A 17385-nucleotide genomic window follows, 5' to 3' on the forward strand; every position below is an offset into this window, starting at 1 on the left:
TGGTGTTTGCTCAGAGACAAATGTTCTCTAATTGGCCCATCCTTCTCTGATACCAACCCTCTGTGCATTCAGAAGCCTCCTCCTCCTCTTCCTTTATACCCTTTAATTACAATGACAGTCGTTTTGATGGATTAAGTCAAGTGATTGCATGCAAAGCCAAGGTTAGCGGGTTGGAATCGCAGCTTCACCTGAGCCGACTCTGGTGGCATTTTTGCGACATCCGTCGCACCTCCCTGCAGCTCCAAACCAACTGATTGAGGCTTCTTTTACTCGTCGCTCTGGACCCGGGCCAAGACACAAGCTGTCTAGCACATTAGGCACCACCCCCCACCCCCCCTTTGCAAGTTTGAAATGTGAGCTGCCTGCATTTTTTTCCCTCCACTCCACTCCCCTCCCCTCCCGCGCTCTCCCTTCTGGCAAAGTGGCTGTGGCTGCCTCTGTGTGATGTGTGTATTGGGAGAGCAAGCAATGGATCACTAGACAGAAAAAGAAGATACATCAATAACAGCTGCATACATCCGAGGTGAGGAGATAAGCATTTGGTTCTCTCCCTCTCTCTGCCTGTCCTCCCCCCTCTACCACCCCACCCCGTATATATCTGTGTCTTTAACCCCTTTCCTGCTGCTGAAGCTGGCTCCTTGATTTATTTGGTGAATGATTTGCAGTGCTGCCTTCCTTCATCTCCGAACACAAACCTTTTCTCCTCCTTTGTTCCATGAAGTTTCCTCCTCTGTTAACAGCTTATCCATTTTTTTTTTCCGTTTTTAATTCTTCTCCGGTTGTCTCTGGGGGTATTTATTGCTCGAGTGCAAAAAAGAAGCCGGTGGCAAGTGGAGCAGGAACCCCATTAGCGTCGACTCCATCTGTGATTGGTTTTGCCTGCAAAATGGAGAGCGCGGCCATGAATAATTGATGCGTATTGTGCAGTCAGCCACTGGACACGCGGTGGAGATGGAGAGGAGGCTGCTGCCCTGAGACTCTGAGAGGGGAAGGTGGTGGGGGAAATGAGGGAGGCAAGGGGTGGGAGAGGAAGAATGTTTAATGGAAGAGAGTAAAGGTGGGAGGGATGAAAACTCTGAAAGAGAGCTTTAAAATAGCTTCTGGATTCAGTAGTGCAGAGATTAAGGCTGCCCTGTACCGCCTTTGTTCTGCTGTTGCATATTTGCACTCAAAAGTGTTTTCCAGGCACGTGAGCTCCCTTGGCTCTTTTGTAGTGATGAAATAAACAGGGACATCGCCAGAGTCGGTGGCATGTTCGAAATGTGGAAGGAGGACCAAGGAGGAGCGTCTGCCACTGTCTGAATGAGACGAGGTTGCAAAGCTGTGAGTTGTCAAAAGGAGGAGACAACAGATAACAAGTGTTAACGATGGAGTTGTGTACATGGTGAACAGTGACATAAGGGAAGGTGGGATCTGCTGCTGCAGCAGAGGGGTACTTTACTATATTCCCCCCCACCGGAGGGAGGGTTGATTCCTGCGTTGGTGGGCTGACAGGATGACGAGTGGCTTCCAGTGCCCGCCTGATGGAGGTGCAACAGCTGACTGCTGCATTTGACCCACTTACAGCTGACGCAGAAGGGGTCAAAATGGCCTTGATTATCTCTGAGAGTTGCCCTGACCTACTTGAGATGGCGTTTTCCATGAGACACTGCAGTTTTGTCATGCGGTGGCAGAAGCCAAGCACAAACAAATTTCTCCATATGAAGGAATCCAATGGTTCAGCACCATTTTGTTAACACTAACGGCAACAGGTTTGGATTTTAAACTTTTAAGGTGCCTGCCTTTAAACATCCTTATATTGCAGCTTTTTGAATCAGAAAACTGATCAACAGAAACACACCAATCAGCTTTTACTTGTCAATAACAATTTCCAGTTGTTTGTGCCGATTTTGGATGAGTCCAATTTTCTTTGTGCAGACTCCTAACACATACAAACCTTTTTATATAAACTGTATTTTGATGGCTTAGTTGTAGAGCAGGTGCACTATATAAAGAGGTTATAGTTCTGGATGCAGCTGTGCTGGGTTGGATTCCCAACCCCAGGCCATTTAATGCATGTCCTCTCCTATTCTCTTTACTTTTCTTCCCACCAAGCAATCATTAAAAAACTGGTCACTAGTGCCACAAAATCATAAAAAATACACTTTGTTGTAATTCAACAATTGAATGGCAATTCAGCAATTAAATCAAATGAATCATTCAAAATTAAATTCTGCAGGTCCCTAGGTAGTAGTGGAAGTTATGGATCCAACAGAAAATCAAGGAATGCATCAAAGGATATAGTGCCTTGTAAATGCTACGTTCTTAAGTCTTCTTACAGGTTTTCTTCCAGAATTGCCCTTTATTATGTTCCGTCCATCCTCGCATCAACTCTGATTAGCTTCCATGTCCTTGCTGAAGAAAAGCATTCCCGTAGCATAATGGGACCATTTCCATCAGGGTTACGTGAGGTGTTTATTGTCTTTCACATATAGTGTTTTGATTGTAAGCCAAAAAGGTTAATTTTGGTCTCACCTGACTAGAGCACTTCCTTCCCCATGTTTACTATGCTCTCTAAATAATTTGTGGCAAATTGGAAATGGGTCTTGTGGCTTTCTGTCAGCGATGGCTTTCTTCTTGCCACTCTTCCATAAAGGTTAGATTTGGGGGGTGCATGATGCATAGTTGTCTTGTCAACAGATTCTCCAACCTGAGGTGTGGATTCCTGCAGCAACTCTAGAGTTACCATGGACCCCTTGGCAGATTCTCTAATTAATGCACTCCTTGCCCAGTCTTTCAGTTCAGGTGGATGGCCATGTTTTTAAGGTTTGGAGTTGTCCCATACTCGTTCAATTTCCAGATTATGGATTGAACAGAGCTTTGTGAGATGTTCAAAACCTAGAATACTGTTTATAACCTAACCTTGCTTTAAACTTCTCCATAGCTTTATCCCTGACATGTCTGCTGTGCTCCTTGGTCTTCATTATGCTGTTTGTTCACTAATGTTCTCTAGCAAACCTCTGAGGCCTTCACAGAACAGATTGAGTTACACTAAGATTACATTATACACTACTGGTTCTATTTACTAATTCGGGATCTTCTAAAGGCAGTATTCATTGCACAGGATTTTATTCTGGGGTAGCAGGGTGAAGAGGCTGAATTAAACTGCCCGAGAAAATCATTACAGAATAATGGATCCTTCCACTTCACTATTTCGCTGTATTGTTGAGCTATTAAATAACATCCATAAACAATGTCATTTGTGATTATAACAGGATAAAATTTGAAAAGGTTCAAGGGCATAAAAAAAGTTTGCAATAAGAGTTGTTGGAGAAGGTTTGTCCAGCTTGTTTGCCACTGTTGCTTTGTCAGCTTCAGTGAACCACTTTTTCTCTGCCTTGGAAATTTCGTTTTTTCCAACAAAGATGTGAAATAGTTTTGACCTTTTGTATTTACAGTTTCTAACTAAAGTCCTGAGGGGAAATAACAGCACGCAGGAGCACACTGATCGCTGTTGTGATATGTACATTTGTGCAGGAAGCCTGTTAAGTTACCTAAATTAAAGAACAGTAGCTGCAAGTAACCATAGGCTACAGCTTGTTTATAGCTCTTATGCTCTGATCCTTCAGTTAAACACAAAATATAGAGATTCTGATTCCACTTATGTAGCTCAAAGATCAAATATTAAACCTTGACTGAATAAAAGGAATACAAATTAGCTTTCATACCAGAAACATTCAAATTAAAGGAGAAAAGATCCATAGTAATTATCTGTAAATAAACTAGATGTGTCATTTTTTTTTAATAAAGCAGGATGCTCCAACAGTGTTATTTACCTAATGTGGTTTTTCTAACAGGAGAAAAAAGTTTTCATCAAACCGATTTTACCATATTTCCCTGTTTGACAAAGCTTACTCTCTATACAGTTGTGCATATTCTGGATTTAAAGGTTATGCAAAAAAAGTAAGATGTTTTCATCACCACGGTGAGCTGTATCAAAGTCATGCAGAGATAAAGCTTAATACACCTCAAGAAAACTATTACATTGTAAATAAGCACAAAAGTGATAGCAAATGGAGCAAGTGATGTCATGTGGACCAGTTTAAGCCAGATACGTAGAGAATCTTGACTTACATGACATGATAAAAACATTTTGTCTGATCTTTTTTTCCATGGTAACACTGATCTTTCATTCCCATATCTTAGTTCAGAAATGTTTTTTTTATGTCACTAGACATATGTATATATACTTTTTTATACATTACACGTCTTTTTTATTTTATTTTTATACATTTACACATCTTTGCTAGAATATGTTTAAAAATCTCAGATTTCAGCAGTTTTGAAAATTGTTTTTACCTTTGGTCTCATATTGACAGTTCTGTGCAGTAATGTAATAATTATTTAAAAACCTGTTCAGGGTTTGTGTGACTATCATGTAGTTAGTTAAGATGTGCTCTTTGGTTTTATAATGGCTGTTGATTAAATATCTGTAAGAGGTTGCATTGTATGTTGTCGTCCACTTTCCCCTTTGTTGGTTGTGTTTTGGTGTTGAGATATTTGGTGACTATACTGTTGTACTGCAAGAGGTTATGTCAGGCTATAATGAGATGTAAAGAATGCATACTGTGTATACACTACCAACAACAATTTACAGCTTAATGGAGAATTAGGGGAAAACCTTACTGTTTAGTGCATTATATTCAGAATTAAATAAACATTTTTTTGCAGTAATCTTTCTAGAAATGGGGAAATTAATACAGTTCTCATTACTTATTTAAAAACTGACGTTTTCTGAAGTTCACCCTCTGCAAGGTTTAAAAACATTCAATATTCCAATAATCTTATCCCGGATCAAGTTTGAATGTTCGACTTGGCACACGTGTTGAGGGAGCTTTTTATTCAGATCCTTAGCTGCTGCACATATGGACCTCTCTAATGAGCCTAGAGGGGTGCCAGGACTGGACCCGGTTACCCAAGTGTTTTTTTTCTCCCTATTTCCAAACAGGCTCTGACCTCAAGCCTGTTGTGAAAAGGTCACAGGTGAATCAGCCTCCAGCATATGTAGCTGTGACACTACAAGGCACTGTCCAGCACCTGTAGGTGGGCACTTCTCTGGGTACATCTGCTCTGCCTAATTAGTATCATGGTGGTCAGGGGCTTAAGGCTGGGGCTTTTTTAATGGCAGCCTGTTGGTTTGGGAAATAATCTGGCTATTGTAAGCTGCCTCTTTGCTGGTCTGATAATCTGGTTAGAGACGTACGTGGTTAAAAATACTCTGCGTCAGTGCAGGTGGTTGTTTGGGCAGGCGAAAGGTTCATCAGTCGCACAGAATTTATTTCATTTAGATTTTTAATACAATTTATCTTATCTAATGGGTTACAATTTCTACTTGGTTTGCTTATGTTTCATTGGTTACCACATATTTATTTATAAATAGCACATTGAAAGTTTTTTATGCACTCATTTAATCATTCATTAAGCATTTATTAAAGTGTTTACTATGTAAACATAAAAAATTTCAAGGAGCTATCTGTATATATTAGAAAAATATAAATGGTTAAGAAACAACTTGTCTGAAAAAAAGTTAAGATAATTACAGCATCATTTGTCTTTATATTTAATAGAGGTTTTCATAATCCTCTGACCTGTTAGTGCCTTTTTTAGAACCATTCTGATTTCTTTCTAAGAAATGTAAGTAATATAAGTAATAGCATTCATTATATATATTCAAATCTTCCTTGAGCAGTCATTAGTTGTTTATTTTAGGAGCAGAGGTACTGTGACATATCAGAGGTGATGCAGTCGCTGTAAAACACGGTTCTATTTTGCCTTCCTGTTATTTCATGAAAGTCTCTCTCTCAGTTCCTCACAGCTTGTTAAAACCACACAGTCTCAACATTTCCTTGAGAATTTATTTTCCTTTAAAAAAGCTTTACTCTTGTTTCCTTTGACATTGTTTTTAAATTCCCAAAAGACAGAAAAACGCCAAGCTTTGAGTCTTAGTAACAACTTCCTTACTGCAGACTGTTGTTGCCAGTGTGACCTGATACTATTTCGATATGATGCACTGATTAGTTAGAAGAAAAAAAAGGAAAATTGAGTTTCAAACCAGCTAATCACCAGTCAGGGAAGATCTATCACGTTCTTGGTTTGTATCGGACCAAAGTGCAGATAAGAGCTTGGCAGCCGCATGATGAGAGGAAGACTATTCTTTCATTAAAGGTCTTCAAAACGTAACATAATCCAACAAGTACAAATATGAGTCGAGCCAAAAACTTACATGTGTACATAGTTCTGTAATGTGGCAAAACTGAGCATGAACAAGGGTAGTGAACGAGGAATAGTGACGGAGGAACCAGCGGGGAACAAAGAACACAGACCAACTAATATACAAGGAGAAAACAAAGGCAGGTAATCACAGGAACTAAGAACAGGTGTGACAAGCTGGCAGGGAAGCAGAGGGCACAGGTGGAACTGATTAACAACACAGGGAAACAGAACTAAACAAAAGTTAACACAAAACACAAACCAAGTCCAAGGATGTCATATCATGACAAGATCAAGCTAAACAATTTGCAGATTTTGGCACGCAGACCATTTCTTACTGCATCAGGATCATGATGTTAGTCTTACATGTTTGCCTCTTTGCCACTAGTCCCTACTCAGTGCGGTTTGGTACTGCTCTACTTACTTTTTAGGCATTTCTATTAACGATTCCGCCCACACTGAGATGGTTCTCAGTTGTAATGGAAAACTAACCAAACCAGTTAGAGCCAAGATGAACTGTGCTGAGTTGGTACTAATGCTAATGGGGCAATTATGTAGATGCACTTTTTGTAGCATACTCCAATTTCTTTAGGTGAATTTTACAAAAGAACGTCACATTTTAGAGAAAGCACTGATATGTTTTACAACTGATGTGGTAAAAGTACCACGAATGGTACTTGGGTCGGCTTTAGAGGTACATTTGATATCAACCATTTACAGAATAACTGTAATGTAAAACTGAAAGTCAGAAATAGCCATTTCTGACTGCTCTTTAGACTAGCAAACTGGTCTAAAGAGAAGTCCAACAGAGAATACTAGTACAGGTTCAAATATAAACTGAAGTGGACAACCTGTAAACAAGTGCTGGAAGCTACAGATTTGACACAAATGACACAAAATCCAACTTAAACATTTTAAAGTTCCAGTTTAGAAAATTAACCCAATGCTAATTGCTGTACTTAGTGATAAACTAAGGATTTCTACTACAGAAATATTTTGGAATGGCCGTGTTATCATGGCGAAGTCCTGACAGTTGCTAACAGCCTCCACAAGGAGGGCCTATCACAAAAAGTCAATGCTAAAGAAGCCGGCTGTTTACAGTCCGCTGTATGGAAACATTGTCTTGGAAAGTTGAGTGGAAGGAAAAGGTGTGGTAGAAACAGGTGCATCAGCAACACTTGAAAAGGTTGACTGGCTATAACTGAAATAATTCATTCACATCCTTCAACTTAAAAAAAATAGATAAGAACAGTATTTATTCCCTTCTTTTAACAAAAAGTCCTATTCCTGTGGTATTACTGTTCTGGACTATTTTCTTAGGAGGTATGTGTAATCAAAATTTTAGAATCAGTGTTTTATAGTACAATGTTAAGCAAATAAATAGTTTTGGCATATATCCATTTTTGAACTAGGCCACTGTGTTACAGAAAGTAAACATAGTCTAATACAATATTGTGAAACCCCTTAAAAAAAACTTTACATTGCAAATAAAAGCTGTCAAACCCGACTTCTTACACATGAACCATTTTTGCCAGATTTTTGCTTTTTTACTGGGATGTAGGTTTTAATCCAGACATCCTAACATTGCCAGAAAAGACACAAGATTACAACATTAATTCTCAGAAGGGTGTGTAAAATACTATAGATCTCAAAAACCCCTGAACAGTACGGAGAATATGTTAGGAAATAATGCATTTCTTAGACGAGCGTTGGCTTCTGATTAACCATAACCAAGACATTGCTGCGATGAGTTCTACATAAATCAATGTGGGATTGTCAAATGTAGCACACCATCTTCCAGCTGGCAAATAATTAGTGCTAAATAGATGTATTTAAAGGTTTACTGTAATAATCCTTATCTCAATTTAGATTCGAGATTCTCTTTGAAGATAAACATCTTATCTTCTCTCTTTTGACTTTTTTTAATTCACGATTTCATCCTTTTTACATTCACAGATTTGTATTTGCGTCTTAAGCAATTTGACTGTTTCTTTTATGAACTGAACGATAGTACAGTAGCATGAGTGAGAAGTTAAGGAACACCAGATTTCAATAACATTAAATCTGTGTTGTTTTCCTTTTTTGCATGTGCTTTTCCCTTCCACTTGGCTCCATATGCTTATGGCTTCAGTAAAACCTATCTGGCTTGCCTCCAGCAGCTTCCCCCTCCCCCCCCCAGGCTTCTCTTCCTCAGATAGACATGGCACGACATTGTGGCCATGTGGCCAGCAGGAGGCTGTATTTAAGCTGGGGCAGCCCTGAAATGGACCATAAAACCTAGCTGCTAATTCATAGCATGAGATCAAGTAACATTCTCATTGGGTTTTGCGAGGAAGATCTCTATAGCCATTGTGTAAATTTTGTGAGGACAAAGAGAGGCTCGATAGCTAGCTGGTGAGATGTACGTCAACCAATTTTTTATTTAAAATTCATGCAGGACAGCTTGGTGCTGACTGGACCTGCATTAAACTAAGTTCACAGTAATTTCTCATTTATTGTGAGGAAACATCCATGGGTTCTCATAAGATCTGGAGAGCCCCCATTGACTTTAAGTAAAAAAATTATTTGACTAAAAACTTAGTTGTTTTGCATGGTTTCTGTTACCAGGGATTCAGGGGGCTCCCCACACTCTCTTATTTTAATTGACTTTGGCCTGCAGGAGCTTTGTGTCCATTCTTCACTTTCTGGGCAGAGACAAAGAAGGGAGGAGCAATAGAATGTGAATAGAGGCGCCATCAAAAACTGAAGAGCGCATCCCACTAGAGCTGCCCTTGTTAGTTTGCTCTTTGTTCTCCTTTCAGGCCTTCTGGTTGGATGCCTTCAAACAAGCTGTTTCAGGGTCTTGATTTTTGACGAGCAGTTTACAGCAAAAATGAGTTGCAATGATCTTCTTTATTACAGTTAGAATGGGGACACGTGTATATGTAATGCTGATAATGTAATGAGCGGGTGTGCACTGTTTTTAGCGTGGACATTTGGTGGCCAAGTTGCCATGTGGGATGATGCCAGGTGGATTGTCCAGTGTTCACAAGGGAGCAGGTGTCTGTTAGATACAGAGCAGCAAGGAGAGGGTGGAGGTTGGGGTTGGATGAGGATCATAAGAGCTGGCATGTGCCTTACCATGCAGTGCAGAGCCAGAAACCGGCAAGGAAAAGAGGAGAGGAGAGGAGAGGAGAGGAGAGTTTTAACATGTGTTAGGGCTTTTGTAAAGGAAACCATTCATACCATTTTCTGAGCTGCCCCATCAACTTGCTGTTGTATTACCTATTCAGTGTGATTGAGTGAGTTTGAGTTTATTGTAATCTTGTGTTTTTGTCATACTAAAGTATTAACGATGTTCTTACTTTAAAATAAATGTGTGTTCTTATTAGTTGAAGCAGATAAAACTTTAAAAGAGTCTGATGTGGTCATGAGGAGCACAATTTTCCTGGGGTCTTTTTCTTAGAGGATCGTTGTTGCTTTAGCATCCACCTGAATCTCATCACCTATAACAGTGTAGGCATTATGCTAAAGCTCCCATTCAAATGGTAGATTCAAGAATGCTGTCTTGCCAGGAGCAGATGCTGTACCAGGAGAGTCAGTGTTTTTTGTACTATTGTCATCTCTTTGGAACTTCAAGGTGACTAAACTTTTAAGTATCTAGTAAAAAATCACTCAACACATATTTTTAAAAGACCATTGAAAATCTCTAGAAACATCAAAAATGTGCTTTTTTGGGATATGATATGATAGACCAACACAAATAATGTATAATTTTTGAGTGAGAGGGACATGATACATGGTTTTCAGATTTCTTTACTAATAAGAACCTGAAAAGTGTGTTGTGCAAATGTCAATGCAAAGAAAAGCATTCCCACATTATGGTACTCCTACCACCATGTTTTACTATTTAGATATAGTGTTCAGGAAAGTTTTATGAGGAATGGCTCTACCAGGTTTGCATATCTAGAGACTGAAATTATTGCTCCTTCTTTGCAAAATAGCTTAAGCTCAGATTGGAAGAATGTCGGTGAACATACATTTTTGAGTCTTGCCAAAACTTGGATTTATGTCCAGGCCAGATGGTACAACTCCAGTCCTAAAGAGCAAATTTCCTGCATGTTTAGTTGCCCTGGTTTAACACACCTAAATCAAATGACTGGTTTATTAAGAGGCCTCTTCATGCAAAATAAAATAGAAATAGAAACCAAGCTTAAACTGCTGAAAGTCATTAGTAAAACATCAAAGTAATCACATGACAATACAAATTTATGGTCCACATTTTTTTCTAGGAACCCAAAGTGTTCTGGTTTCCCCAGTCCCCCATAGACTGATGGCCAGTCACAAATGAGTAAGCTTTAGATGCATACAAACAGTCGTGCGGAAAGCAAAAGTGAACGACTTGACAATGGTAATGTGTTTGGGGTGGTGGGTGTACATTATCATTGGACAGAACACTGAACAACTGTCAGAGATGCAGTAGATGTCATTTGTCATCTATCCCAGGGGCTTTATGACAGGTCTGGAAGCTGCAGGCCAAGCTGCTAAGCCACCCATCTAGTCCCACCAGATGCGTTTACCACCATTCGCCATGGTTGACCATCAGGCAGAGACAGCTGAGCACCAGAATATCAATATGGTTCAGACTAGGCCATTCCCCCTGGGACTATCTACCAAGGAAATATGGATGTTTCTTTCTCTTCACAGAAAGAGGGGTATAAAGTATTTGCCACCAAGAAGACCAACGAAAACGTGGCAGAACACTAGTTCAAATCTGTTCAGATTGGTATTTGGAAACCCAACACCTGAGGCGATTATTTCCAGTTTTGGCTGTTGGAGGAGACAGACAAGTCCATTGAAGTGCCATCTGTGGGGGGGCACTAATCCTTTTGTGTCCGTCATCCAAAGAGTTGTTTTCATGAAAGAGATGAGGAGGGTTGGGAGTGTAAGGAATAAATGATTCTCTGTTTCTCTTGTTATATGATACCTGAAGTTAATTCGTCAGGTGAATGACAGAGGTGCACATTCAAACAAGCTGGTGCTAAGTGGAGGTGGTAACTAAGCTGTGATAAGATTTTTATTCAGCAGTAGTGCAGAATAATTCTTCTTTAAGTGGTTAACTGTTCGGTCCATTTGTAGACATTTCTCTGTTCTGCTAATTCTTGCCCTGCAGCTGTCTATGTTGGTTGTGAAATTGGCCAGAAAGCCTCATGTCAGTGGCTATGGTGCAATTTCGTCCCTTTCACCTACCATTTTGTACCTGTAAAGAAACCATTTAAGCAAGCCATGGTGTATGAGTTTATTTCTACAGTATTTTCATAAATAATGGTGATAAGTGATAAAAAAAATTTAATCTCATGTACAATTTAATTTTGTTATCTAAAAACTTTGCATTACACTCTATTCCCCTTATTATGATTCCCATTTGGGCCAGTTGATTCTTACCAAATCTGACAGATTATGGCCACTGATCAATAAATGACCTCCTGCAGGTAGATATTTTTCATTCGAGTCATATAACTACATTCCCATACAGTATACCAGTAGCACATTATAGAAATTAACAAAATGTTCCCTTGATAGTTATGAACTGACACATTTAGGATACAAAACAACTGAGAGTAGACAACAACCTCCTCCAAGGAAATATCAGGTACAAAATGACCAGAACTGCAAAGTTACAAAATGGCGAAATGGTCAACTCCACATGTTGGTATGTTGACAGGATAAATTGGATTGCTAGTCATTTACACCCTGCACCTTTTCATCTTTCTGCAGTTTTGGTATATGGCACCATTTTGTACCGAATTAAAGTCAGTGGGACGTGTGGTATCGACCTTGCGTTAATCGTTTCCTGCAAGGGGTGCATTTTGTTACCTCTTTTAAAACTGTAGGCCGGTTGGAGGGTTCTGGAAAAACATGGCCCATTTCATACCAATGCATTCCCATTTAATCGCATCCTATTAAAGTTTATATCTTAAACCTGTAAGCAAACCATTTCATTCCTGGGGGCTTAAACCATAGTAAATCTGTCAATTTTTTGCTGTAATTGGGAATTTTCAAGAAGTATGAAGATAAATAGTTATAAAAATTTGACTTCAAATTTCATTTAATTGTAGATTATTTTCTGAAAGCTTTGTATTAGGCCCTATTCCTATTGATTGTAGTTCTGATCCCCGTATTGACCAGTTGACTCTTTTGAAATATGACAGATTATGACCCCAGATCAAACTAACGTAACAGAGCGAGTCACAGATGTTTTGTTTGCTTAAATTGGCTTTGAGTGGAATATAGACAATTACTTCGGTTGTTAATCAATGGTTGTTAAAGTGGATATGAAACCTAACCCTGGCTGGAAAGATTCGACGCATGACTGCAACAAAATGATGCAGCCTACTGCAGGCCGTTTTGTACTGACCGTGTGTCAATCAATAGAAATGTGCCATACCACAATGCTTTTTAGCAAACAATCTTACATTATAATTATACATGAGATTTTAGATTTTTTTTATGACCATTTAACTCCATTATTCATAAAAAAATACTTTACCACAAAAGAAAGAAAAGCTCATACACTAAGACTTAGGTACATGGGTAATGTGTAGATATGAAATGAGGGTTTGAGTTGGCTATGGGGTAAATTGACCCAAAGCCGATAAATTTAGAAGACATGTTTATCAACATGAAGAAGTGCAAGTTACCCTTGTTGGAAGTGAATAATGGGACCTAATTGAGCTGTAACATACTGGCAGGTTGCCAGGCTCTTGAACTGAAAAACTCTCCCCATCAGGATGTTTGAGGGGAGGGAGGGTGCTGTTAAAACACTGCAGGACATTATAGCACATAAACGTGCATTAATGTATTAGCCACACTTAGATCAGGTTGCATTTGATTGATTGGAAGGTGCAAGTTGCATTTACCTGCAAGTGTGATGTTTTTAATTTAAGTGCACCTGTGCGGCCTTTTCTGTCAGCCAGAGCACAGCCGCGTTTAAGTCAGATCAATTCTCCTGAGAAGCTGAACAGCCTGTCTCCTGGCATCTGCCTCATGAAGAACAGGCAAGAGGAAAAGAGGGGACCATGAGGAAGAAGAAAAACCCAGCTGCCTCTGTGCCTGAGCCCCTTGCTGCTTTTAAAACGGGAGGGAGAGGAGGAAGACTGCTGGCACCATCTGTACATGTCTTTTGTATTCCAGCCCTCGTCTTTACACAGAGCGAGGCTGGTGTGCTCAGTGTTTAAATGAAAGGATAGGAGGTGCCTTTTGGGGGCGGGGGTGGGTGCAGCGCACTTGTGTGTCAATGCAGAAACTCGGCGTCAGAGGACATCTTGTGTCCCATTTATTTGTGCACTGCATACTCTCAGTAAAGCTCATACTGTGTTTGCAAGCAGCCATGTGTGGCCTCATAGCTGGGTTGCCATGTTTGTAAAGGCTGTCAGTGGCTTTTGTTTGTTCAGCCCTCATATCAACCCCATTAGCCTGGTGTTTCCTCTGTCAGTGACGCACTGAGTCCTTTCTTATTGTAAAGGTAGAATGTGCAAGGCAGCCCATGTGTGCATGTTGCAGTGTGGATACAAGGACAGCCTGAACTGTCTGCTGTCACACTGATCTAACTTTTTTATTATTGTTATTGCATAAGGCCTCGAAGCTTTATGAATCGTAAAGAGAGGTGGCTATCCTCCTCTTAGATTGAATCTGCTTTCCTTTCCCCTTTCTAATGCTGCAGACAGTAGTTACATAAAACCAGAGGGAGTGAGGTGGAAAAGTGAGCGTTGTGTACATAAACATTCACTGCACAAGAGAAGCATATGATGATCCAACAGACTGTGTTGGCTGTCAGTGTGGTAGGTGGGTAGGTTTGGGTAGGAGAAACAGAGTCAGACTGAACTCTAGTGGCAATGAGGAGTAGTTACAGCCATTTCTATTTTACTTTTAATTTTAGTTACTATTTCCTGCTAGAAATGAAGTCTGTCGTAATTGTTCCTACTGTTGGAGAGATTTAGTTTAAATGTTGTTTAAGATGTATTCAAGAGCCTGTGAAATAATTCTTTGTTGTTAATCAAGTTAACAGATTTTTATATCCCTGTAATTAAACAATTTATTACATAGCCCTACCTACAGTACATTGAAAGAGTGTTACACCCCTTGAGTTGTTTCACATGTAACATTGCAGCCACAAACTTGGTTTTTCTAAATTTTTCTACAAATAAAAGTCTCAAAAGGGTGGCGTGGATTTGGCATTCTACCCCCTTTACTCTTACACCCCTTAATAAAATCAATTGCAATCACTTACTATCAAATTTCACATAATAGCCTAAAGCAAGGCTAGAATAAAAAACAATATCCCAAACTTTAAGCATTTTGCAGAGCAATGTGCACTGTGTATGGAACAACTGCAAATCTATCAAGACCTAAATAAACTGACAGGCTGGGTAATTAGCATTAATCAGAGGAGCAGCCAGGAGGATCATTGCAACTCTGAAGGAGCTTCCAAGAGCCACAATTCGGTGGGAGAATTCATTGACACAACCACTATTAGTTGTGTAGTCTACAAATCTGGACTTGAGACATTGGTGCAGGTTCAACTTTCAATCCAGAACTAAAGTACAGACCAATAGTTTGGACACACCTTCTCATTCAAAGAGTTTTCTTTATTTTCATGACTATGAATATTGTAGCTTCACACTGAAGGCATCAAAACTATGAATTAACACATGTGGAATTATATACTGAACAAAAAAATGTGAAACAACTGAAAATATGTCTTATATTCTAGGTTCTTCAAAGTAGCCACCTTTTGCTTTGATTACTGCTCCACACACTCTTGGTATTCTGTTGATGAGCTTCAAGAGGTAGTCACCTGAAATGGTTTTCCAACAGTCTTGAAGGAGTTCCCAGAGATGCTTAGTAATTGTTGGCCCTTTTGCCTTCACTCTGCGGTCCAGCTCACCCCAAACCATCTCAATTGGGTTCAATTCCGGTGACTGTGAAGGCCAGGTCATCTGGCGCAGCACCCCATCACTCTCCTTCTTGGTCAAATAGCCCTTACACAGCCTGGAGGTGTGTTTGGGGTCATTGTCCTGTTGAAAAATAAATGATGGTCCAACTAAACGCAAACCGTATGGAATAGCATGCCGCTGCAAGATGCTGTGGTAGCCATGCTGGTTCAGGATGCCTTCAATTTTGAATAAATCCCCAACAGTGTCACCAGCAAAGCACCCCCACACCATCACACCTCCTCCTCCATGCTTCACGGTGGGAACCAGGCATGTAGAGTCCATCCGTTCACCTCTTCTGCGCTGCACAAAGACACGGTGGTTGGAACCAAAGATCTCAAACATGGACTCATCAGACCAAAGCACAGATTTCCACTGGTCTAATGTCCATTCCTTGTGTTCTTTAGCCCAAACAAGTCTCTTCTGCTTGTTGCCTGTCCTCAGCAGTGGTTTCCTAGCAGCTATTTTACCATGAAGGCCTGATTCACACAGTCTCCTCTTAACAGTTGTTCTAGAGATGTGTCTGCTGCTAGAACTCTGTGTGGCATTGACCTGTTCTCTAATCTGAACTGCTGTTAATCTGCGATTTCTGAGGTTGGTGACTTGGATGAACTTATCGTCCGCAGCAGAGGTGACTCTTGGTCTTCCTTTCCTGGGGCGGTCCTCATGTGAGCCAGTTTCTTTGTAGCGCTTGATGGTTTTTGCGACTGCACTTGGGGACACTTTCAAAGTTTTCCCAATTGTTCGGACTAACTGACCTTCATTTCTTAAAGTAATGATGGCCACTCGTTTTTCTTTACTTAGCTGCTTTTTTCTTGCCATAATACAATTTCTAACAGTCTATTCAGTAGGACTATCAGCTGTGTACTGTATCCATCTCCTGCACAACACAACTGATGGTCCCAACCCCATTTATAAGGCTTGAAATCCCACTTATTAAACCTGACAGGGCACACCTGTGAAGTGAAAACCATTTCAGGTGACTACCTCTTGAAGCTCATCAACAGAATGCCAAGAGTGTGCGGAGCAGTCATCAAAGCAAAAGGTGGCTACTTTGAAGAACCTAGAATATAAGACGTATTTTCAGTTGTTTCACACTTTTTTGTTCAGTATATAATTCCACATGTGTTAATTCATAGTTTTGATGCCTTCAGTGTGAAGCTACAATATTCATAGTCATAAAAATAAAGAAAACTCTGAATGAGGTGTGTCCAAACATTTGGTCTGTACTGTATATCCAGTTGAGATTCTAGGGCAATACCTAAAAACTGAGGTTTACAGATCCTATATAAACAATTTAACTGAGTTGGGCTATATAAAGACGAATGGGCAAAGGATAAAAATAGGTTTTGGTAAATATACAAAATATCTATATGTGTATATCTTTACAACTTTACATTTAAATAAAAACCCAAAAATGCTTAACATCTTTCAAATTGTCTTCAATTTATCAAACTAAATGTCTGTAATAACACTTAGTTCTTTACTTTACTTTAAGTTATTTACTGTATGACTCTATTTTCCATATTTGTAAAATCTATGATAAAATCTATCCAAATATACAGGAGTATCAGAATCATAATCAGCTTTATTGACCAAGATGGTGTGCACAAACAAGGAACTTGACTTTGGTTTCACACGCTTACAGTGTTACATTAAGTGTAAATACATAAGCTTTAGATTAATAAAATAAATTATAAAAGGAACAGTATGTACATGAATGTGTATGTACAGCCAAATGTTTTAATATGTTAAAAAAAAGTTTCAACACTGACACTTTTTCAATTTTTTTAATCTTAATTAAAATATCTTAGTTTAGCATATTGTTTGTTTAGTTGTTTAGGCAGTGGGTGGTCAGCCATGTTTGCTCAGTGTTGCAGTCGCCTCTAATAAGGCGGTGATCTTTGAATTTTCTGCATGTAATTAGTGTTCAACTGATCACTGTGCTAAAAGAAATGTTAAAGTTCAAGTGCTGAGAAACTGATTATTTGAATTATACTTGAATTTATGCACCAGTTGCTGAGACTGATGATTTAGAGTTTTGAAGTTTGTTTTTGTGTTTTTTTCACCTTCTCCCGCATATTCAGTCTTTGTGTAAAGAACCTAAGTGGAAGCGGATTTTACCACAGAGGGAAATCCTAAGGTGTGGAACAGTGCGCTCATA

The 17385-nt window shown here is 39.5% G+C and overlaps 1 protein-coding gene across 6 annotated transcripts in view; it reads left to right on the forward strand.

Annotated features, from left to right (window-relative positions):
• LOC124874967 (zinc finger MIZ domain-containing protein 1-like) overlaps positions 1-17385 on the forward strand; it is a 149605-nt gene that overhangs the window by 116556 nt on the left and 15664 nt on the right. Inside the window, exon 1 of one of the 6 annotated variants that reach the window (XM_047376687.1) lies at positions 414-523. The exons of the other annotated variants lie outside the window; for them this stretch is intronic. The gene's annotated coding sequence lies outside the window, so the exon portion shown is untranslated. Of the gene's footprint in view, positions 1-413; positions 524-17385 lie in introns of those variants that run through there. 6 annotated transcript variants of the gene reach the window in all.

The sequence above is a fragment of the Girardinichthys multiradiatus genome, chromosome 10 (assembly GCF_021462225.1).
Source record: "Girardinichthys multiradiatus isolate DD_20200921_A chromosome 10, DD_fGirMul_XY1, whole genome shotgun sequence".
Taxonomy (NCBI): domain Eukaryota; kingdom Metazoa; phylum Chordata; class Actinopteri; order Cyprinodontiformes; family Goodeidae; genus Girardinichthys; species Girardinichthys multiradiatus.